General features: G+C 41.9%; 3 pseudogenes; 1 reads left to right on the top strand and 2 right to left on the bottom strand.

Moving 5' to 3' along the window:
* Positions 1-2,582: 2,582 nt before the first annotated feature.
* LOC115030326 lies at positions 2,583-2,701 on the bottom strand (annotated as a pseudogene).
* A 444-nt stretch (positions 2,702-3,145) lies between these two features.
* LOC110288558 lies at positions 3,146-4,124 on the bottom strand (annotated as a pseudogene).
* A 3,247-nt stretch (positions 4,125-7,371) lies between these two features.
* Positions 7,372-8,287, top strand: LOC110288559 (annotated as a pseudogene).
* Positions 8,288-8,665: the final 378 nt, after the last annotated feature.

Raw genomic sequence — 8,665 nt, 5'->3', positions numbered from 1 at the left:
TGTGGTGCACACTCTCACCTGTGCAGACTAAGTTCCTAAGTTCGGTGGAGTCCCGGAACCAAGATGGCGCTCCCTGCCCCTGAGGCAGAGGGCTCCCGTGCAGGGCAGACCACTGTCCTCTGGCTGGGAGGGTGCCGGATGTCTGCGGCCCCAAAAGGTGCTGCCTCAGCGGCTCTGTGGCTCCCGCCTGTCCCAGAAGCTGTCTGCCTCTGTGGTGCACACTCTCACCTGTGCAGAGTAAGTCGACATCACACTTCTAACTATGGTATTTGATACTGATTACTGTGAAAGCTTATCCTTACTTCTATACAATGATTTATGCTGCAGAGTGAGCCTAAGTGAAGGAATCTCAAGAGAGTGGTAGGGAACAACCCACAATAGTGGGGATATTTTCTTATTTGATTGCACTTGTACCTACAGTTCATAACTTGACACAGACTTCAAGGGAACTCTGAATTATGGAATTTATTTTTATCTCTATTTGGGAAGGAGAAAGAGTGGATACATCTTAACACAAGAAACAAATTCAAGCCCCATGTTATAGGGCAGAAGTTGGCTAAAAAAAGAGCTACAGTTGGACCTGAGTGACAAGGCAAGAATTGTACTGAACACCAGCCTGGTGCTCCCTCCACCCCCCGGGCTCTCTTGACTGCCACCTTTCTGAAGGTACTGCTTGGATCATGACTACCACTGACCTCCTCACTCCTGTCAGGGGCCCAGAGTGCTGCTCAGCTCAAGGAAACAAAATTGTGTGATCCATCAATATCTGTGCCAACCTCTGGTGATGATTGTAGTCCCAAGGAAAGACTCAGAGGTGTGTGTTCCCAAAACAAATATAGACCATGACATGTACAGTCAGCCAAGGTTTGACAACTTGAAGACCCAGACAAGTCCATTAGTGGTACCAGTATGTAAGTTTGCAAAGGGCCATCTGCTGGCTAATGTGCAACATTTAAGGGGCCACATGTCTTGAGAAAATTTACTCTTTCTTCTTCAGTATTTATCAACTGCTAACAGCTCAACAGTAATAAAAATATATGTATAATATAAAAAAGAAAATCTGGAATAAAGTTAGAAAATAGTAGACTTTTCATAATATTTAACTAAAATTATATTATCTTCTCATTATAAAGTATTCATGAATATTTTTACTTAAAAGTGAAAAGAGTTTTGTTTTAACATCTACAAATATATTCATAGTTTACAACTTTTATGCAATAAATAGTTATAATTTCCTGTTTTTGGAGGGAAAATGTACTTGTTCCATTCAAGTTGAAAAGTCTTTGCCATCTGATAGTGACTTTACTTGTCAATATTTTCATCATTAACCCATTTCCATGACATCATTAATCAAACTTCTAAACATTTTTTAAAACTTTTATTTTTATTCTTAAGTTTTAAACATTTTAAATTAATTAATTTGATCTAGTTAATTTATATTATATAATTTATATATTATATTATATATGACAAAACATGTTAATAAATAATAATAAATGAAATTATATAAATAATCCACTTTCCCCTATTCCAAAGTGCTACACAGACTTTTAGAATTATGAATCTTGAAAGATACAGTTCTCCATGAGAAAAGATAAAAAAAGGACAGTCACACATGCCTCAAAACTGGGGACAGATTCTGAAAACTGTCAGACAGTACCATCATTGCAAGAACTTCATAGAGTGTACAGACATAAATATAATGGTTCAGGTCATCCACTCAATATCCTCTGAATGTAGTCAGGAACTCTGTAAACACAAGTATGAATCTGCTCTTAGGAGAACAAAGAACATTGTTTAACACAAGATTTCTGTAAGTGGAAAGAGTTTACTCTAAAATGATGACAAATGGTATAGTGAATACATAGGCAGTTACCACCTAGTCTTTTATCACCACCATCAGTGCTCTGTGTTGTGCATAACTACATGTGTACTCTTCGGGGCATGGGGGCAATGTGTTTGTAATTACAATAAGGTCACAAGAGGGTAAGAATCACTGTGGAAGAGAGGATGGAAAGAGTGTAAGGGCCAGAGAACCTGGAGGAACTCTTCAAAATAATGTATTTGGGACATGACACGGGTGTTACACACATGAGCCTTCAACATCTATAGTTGTCTGCACAAGACCATACCAGGTCCCACCCACAGTTTAAGAGCTTCTTGCAATCAGCTGCTGCTGCTGAGGAAGAATCAATTTTCTTTATGGAAAGCAACTGTGGAAGGTTGTCAACATCCCAGTATTCAATCAAAACCCCTTGTTTTTGTGGGGAATATTAGAATCAGTAGGAGATATACACTTGTGAGTACATGTATAAATGTGTATACAAGGTGAAGAGGACATGACTTTTTAAAAAAAGATTTATTTATTTATTTTAATATTTATTTATTTATTTTAGGTATATGAGTACACTGTAGCTGTCTTCAGACACACCAGAAGGGGGCTTCGGATCCCATTTCAGATGGTTGTGAGCCACCATGTGGTTGCTGGGAATTGAACTCAGGACCTTTGGAAGAGCGGTCAGTGCTCTTAACCACTGAGCCATCTCTCCAGCCAAGCGAGAGAGGGGGAGGGGAGTCCAAAAAGCCTACAGCATCCGGTATTCCCAGGCAGTCTCCCATCCAAGTACTAACCAGGACTGAGCTTTCTTAGCTTCTGAGATCAGATGAGATCGGGCACGTTCAGGGTGGTATGTCTGTAGACAGGCATGAATTTGAGAGTGGAATGTGGGGGAACATTGGAGAAAGTGGATGGAGGAGGGTGGATATGAGCAAAAAATTGAAGGATGATATTCTTCAAAATCTTCATTTTCTTTTGGACAAATACAACAACTCCCGAAAAAACAACAACAAAAACAAAACAAGTCTTCAGCTCCAGAATAATTGTCCCCATAGAAACAGTTGTCTTGTATGCCATCTGTCATTGACTAAACCATCATTCTGGGGCACATGTTATAAAACAAATGCACAAAGAAGGCATTTATAACAAATCAAAGCCTAAAGATACATTTTCAGTTTCTTCAAATCTAAGAAATTTGAGGAGAGGGGTCACCGAATGGAGTGTGACAAAGCACATGTGGGGTTCAGAAAGAGACAATCGAGGTAGACATTTCTGAAAGATCCTCAGCAGAGCAAATTGAGGACATCTTTACTTTCTCTGCAGAAGTCCCTGGGCCCAGGGGAAGGAGACTTTGCCCTTGAGAATTCTGACCAGTGCTCCCTTCATGTCTTTGTTTCGCAGGCTGTAAATGAAGGGGTTCAGCAGGGGAGTCACCACTGTATACATGACAGCAGCTGCTGTGTCCTCTACCACTGAGTTAGAGGAAGAGGATGAGGGACATAGATAAGCCCTTATCACAGTCCCAAAGAACAGGGCCACCATAGAAATGTGGGACCCACAGGTAAAAAGGCCTTACACCTTCCTTGGGCAGAAGGGAGCCTGAGGATGGCTGAAACAATGCGGATATAAGACACAAGGATGAGCAAAAGGGGGATGAAGACAACTGCACTCCCCAGGAAGAGAAGCACAAGCTCATTGATCCGGATTTTAGAGCAAGCAATCCGGATTTTAGACCCCCTTCATTAGGGGTCCCAGGTCACAGAAGTCTGGAATGACCTTCTGAGAGCAGAAGGAGAGCCGGAATATGAGGAAGGTGTGTGTCATGGCCACAATGGTTGTAAGGGTCCAACAGACTGTCACTAAGAGTGAGCAGCGCTGGAAGCTCATGATCATCCTATAGTGGAGAGGGTGGCAAATAGCCACAAAGCGGTCATAGGCCATTGTGGCCAGGAGAAAGATGTCCATGTCTCCAAAAGTCAAGAAAAAATAGAGCTGGACCAGACATCCTGCATAGGAGATGGTCCTGCTTTGGGTGTGGATGTTCACTAGGGCCTTGGGCACTGTGGTGGAGGTGAAGAGGATGTCATCACAGGACAGGCTGGCAAGGAAGTACATGGGTGTGTGGAGTCGTACATCAGTGCTAATGGCCAGGACAATGAGCAAATTCCCAGCTACTGTGACCAGGTACATCCACAGAAAGACCAGGAAGGATGTGTTGCTGCTGTGGCTACTCTGACAGTCCCCAGGGGAGAAACTCAAAGGTGCTGGTCTGGTTCCTTCTTGCCATGAGCACAGAAGTCAATAAGGAAAGTCTTGAGTTAGCTTTCTGAGAAGTTTCGCTCTAGTCAAGTACTTAGCGAATCTTTCTCTGATCTCTGGAATAAGGACAGTGTTTGTATCATAATTATCTGGTATATGCATAGGACATGTAATATAGCCTGCTAAAGATACTCTTTCAGAAAGTTCTGCAAGATGTAAATGATGGCCATTCAAATAGTGTCCTTGCATACATTTCTGCATTTTATCTGGCCAACATGTCTCTAGTTGTACTATAGTTTTAGTTAGTTATACTCTGAAGATCAAGGAAGATTTGTTCAGTCACTTTCATGTGTCTTATAGCTACTAAATGCCAATTCTTATCTTCGTTCAGTGCCAATAACTAACACAGTAATAATGTTTCCCCAGCCAAGTTTTCAATCTCAAGAAATGGACATAACTACCTACATTGAAATCTTAGATCATTCGAATTCAGTTTGCCATATCTACACAAACCATTCTTGGATCCATGGGCAGCACCTGTTCTGATCCACCAGTGTCACAAATACAGTATTCTGAAGAGAACAGTTCATGTTTCCCAGTCTTCTAGAAACCATGTTTCTAGTAGGTAAGAAAACTGCTTAGTGAAGACCTGTGATATCTAGACTACTCTTCAAAGCTTCAATGGAATGTGAAAAAAGATCTCTCTCTCTCTCTCTCTCTCACACACACACACAAACAAACACATTAACATGTGTATCATTGCTCTTGTTCAGTTCATGGTTAGGAAGTCATGCTGCCTCCTATTTTCTTGATAAAGTCCTATTTCTTGTTCACAACTGTGTATTGTCCAGACTGAAAACACAATATATACTTGTAACATGCTGTGTCTGAGAGAAACACAGTAGGCCTCTTGAACATAGGATGCTAATGCAGCTAGAATGTTAGAATTGATGTGTGTACTAGGGAATATGCACACAATGTAGTGCACTCATTGGAGCAGTAAAGGACAAGGGCAGAAACAGCTAAGAGTGACAACCAAGCATCTGAACACTAGGGAGAGACATCAGGGTGCTGGGTACCTGTGAGAACAGCTCCTCCATTGGATTATACTACACTGAAAGCCTGGCTCTGCCAGATCTGAGATTTTAGGATCCAAAAAGTGTCACCCTATCCAGAGGAAGGAGACAATTTTTGTAAAATGATCTGTTGTCGTGACTTTCCTACACATTATATGAAGGTGTGTTTCTGTATTGCTGTGGGGCAGAGAGCTAAGTGCTGGCAGGATTTTGGTATTGTCATTTCTATAACCCATCCTCTGTTTTCTTATATGTAAATGTTTGTTCTTCAATTGTCCAAAAGATGATTCTATGAGATTATCAAATTAAAGCAAGGTGCTCTGATGAAGGGCAAACAAACAGCTTTCAAGGCCAAAGGTCAAGTTATAAGAGATGGATCAGCTGTTGTCCTGCTGGTGATTGGTTCAGACTGGACCATGGCTTTTTATATAATAAAGAGCTGAAAACTGGAGCTGGGGTAGGAAGTGTAGCAGCAGGAGTCCTGGGCAGGCAGATAAGCTGGCAGCCACATGGAGGCAGACAAGGAAGAAGGCAGACAGACACAGAGAGGCTTGGAGGAGGTGGAATGGATGGAACTGTCAGGCAGTGAGAGGAACATGGAGAGACAGATGCAATGGTACATAAATCAAGGTAAGCTTGTAGCTAGCTGAGAGAGTGTGCTAGCAATAGGCTAACAGCTATTATATATATTATAATTATTTAAACTATATAGATACTTCCATATTTAAACTATATAGATACTATTATTTAAACTATATAGATACTATTATTTAAACTATATAGATACTTCCATATCTTAGTTAAACTTCAGTCTGGCAATATTGAGTTATGTGTTCCTGCCTGCACCTCCAGTTGAGATAGGAAGAACAACAGACCCGAATCCAGTGGTTCCCTTTATGGACTCTGATGCCCAAACCCCTAAATCTTAAATCCCCTCAGAGTGACTGGTCGATTTTTCCTTAACCCTGTGCTGAGTGAGGAAGTTAAGGTCTGTGAGTAGCCTCAAAGTCACACACCAGAAAACAGTAGTGTGCTCTTTACTCTTTTTGATTCCAAATGGCATACTGTAATGTGAGGTAATTTAGACAGAGAAATAACCTTTCAAAGCCCATGTTTGGACCCAGAGCATTTCCTCCTGATAGCTATTGTGTAGTGACAGGGTCCTTATCTTACTGGTGGTCTAACATACGGTGCTCTGTACCTCCTTAGTTTGTCTTTCAGAGATAGCTCAGTCCAGGTGATCCAGGGACCTGCCCCCTGTCTTTCCCACAATAGTCCCATCTTTATTGTGTCTGCTCTGTTAGTCTGTGTGTAGGTATGGACTTTTCTCTGATTACTTTGTCCAGAGAATTGGTTACAGTCTGGACATTGGCATTGTGAAGTGTCTCCATTTCCAATGTTGTGTAAAAATTGTTTTACTTCACCTCTGATTTGTTAATAAAAAGCTGATCAGCCAATATCTGGTTTGGAGAGAATAAAGTCGGTCTTCCGATCCCAGTAAGAGAGTCTCTGGTAGGGATCAGAGAAAGGGGCAATTTGCCATGAACAGGTTGCCCCGACAGAGTCACCACAGTAGAACACTGATAGAGCAGGGCAAGACAAGATGTCAGGTAAAGTTGGCCAAGCCAGCATTGTTAGGTTAAAATAGCTCAGGATCTGGCCATTTGTAATGGAAGAAGATTTTTAATAAAAATACTAGGTTTCTCTGTTATTATTTAAGAGCAAGGGTGGATATAGAAAATCCCTATACATTTATACAGCTGGTTTCTCCCATCAGTGGGCCAGAGGAAATGAAGGGTAACGGGATGTGTGTCAAGATAAATCACTATAGCTTGTGAGCACTTAACTGAAGACATTTCTTCAAAGTAGACTATTTCTCTCCAGCAGTGAGTATGATGCTCAAAACAGCAAAGAAGCTGCAGAGTGACTGAGCCAAGTCAAAGTGGTGATGTTGCTGGGGAAAATGAATATTGCTNTTTACAGATCCCTTATTTTTTCAACTTGATTAGTGTTCACAGATAAATGACCATCTGTACCACTGATCAACAGAGATTTCTCCAAATACGTGACTGAATTTTTATGGATTCATGTGTAGAGGGAGTCACTACACATGAGTGTTAGATGGGGGGATTGGCAACCTATAGATAACAATCACACTAATGGTTCTGGGGTCATGTCTGATTTCATGTTAAAGGAGCCATGAGAGAAGAAATTGAGTCTTTTACCACAGATTTCACTCTCCTGGGAGTTACAAGGCAGCGGGAGCAGGAATATTTCTTCTTCATCCTCTTCCTGTTCCTTTACCCCATCACAGTGATTGAGAATGTGCTCATCATCCTAGCCATTCACTTGGACACTCGCCTGCATAACGTCATGTACTTTTTCCTGGCCAACCTCTCCCTTGTTGACCTCTTCTTCTCCTCTGTAACTATCCCCAAGATGCTGGCCAACCATCTCCTGGGTATAAAGGCCATCTCCTTTGGGGGATGTATGTCACAGATGTACTTCGTGGTATCATTGGGAAACACAGACAGTTATATGCTAGCTGCAATGGCATATGACCGAGCTGTGGCTATCAGTTGCCCACTTCATTATGCAACAATTATGAGTTCACGACCTTGTGTCCTGCTGGTTGCTGGGTCCTGGCTGATTGCAAATGTCAATGCACTGCCCCACACCTTACTCACAGTTAGATTGCCCTCTGTGGCAATAAGGATGTGGCTAACGTCTACTCTGACATTATGCCTTTGCTCTAGTTGTCATGCTCTGATATTTGCTTCAATGTGAAAATGATGTAACTTGGGGTGAGGGTTCTTCTCTGTGCCACTGCTGTAAATCTTCATCTCCCATGTCCCGGTCTTTTCCATAGTTTTGTGGGTTCCATCCACCACGGGTTTCCTCAAGGCATTGTCTACCTGTGGCTCTCACCCGACAGTGGTGTCCTTGTATTATGGGACAGTCATGGTCATGTATTTTGGCTACTGACCAGTTACAGTCCAAAGCACACACTGATAATTGTGTTCTACATTTCATCTACAGCCTGAGGAACTGGGACATGAAGGCTGCTCTGAAGAAACTCTTCCACTGCCCCTCTTCCTCTTCCTCTCTCATGTGAGACCATGCACAGCTGATACTGTGGTCCCAAGTCAGAAGCACTAGGAAACTCAGTTTCAATGTCACCCCTGCAAGGAGCTACTTGTCATCTTTCCAACTTGAAATCCCTTTCTTTGGGAGACTTCTGCTCCCTTGGGCAGAGTGCAGCACACAGCTCTGGATTAAGTTCTCACAGGTGGACTGTCAAGCAGAGTGAAGTTGGGAGTATAAGTGTTGACTTCATCATGTAGAAAGTTGGACTGATATCTGTTTTACCCATGTCACAGGATGTGCTCATAGTAGCTCATGCTTTAAAGACTAGATTACTGTTTGCATGAGCATTTTATTTATTATGTTTGCTCACTCTCCTAGGCTTATAAGTATGTATGGGTAAGACTCA

Source organism: Mus caroli, unplaced genomic scaffold (genome assembly GCF_900094665.2).
Source record: "Mus caroli unplaced genomic scaffold, CAROLI_EIJ_v1.1 scaffold_17191_1, whole genome shotgun sequence".
Taxonomy (NCBI): Eukaryota; Metazoa; Chordata; class Mammalia; order Rodentia; family Muridae; genus Mus; species Mus caroli.
Note: the sequence above shows the minus strand (reverse complement) of the source record. Positions and strands in the feature narration are given on the sequence as shown.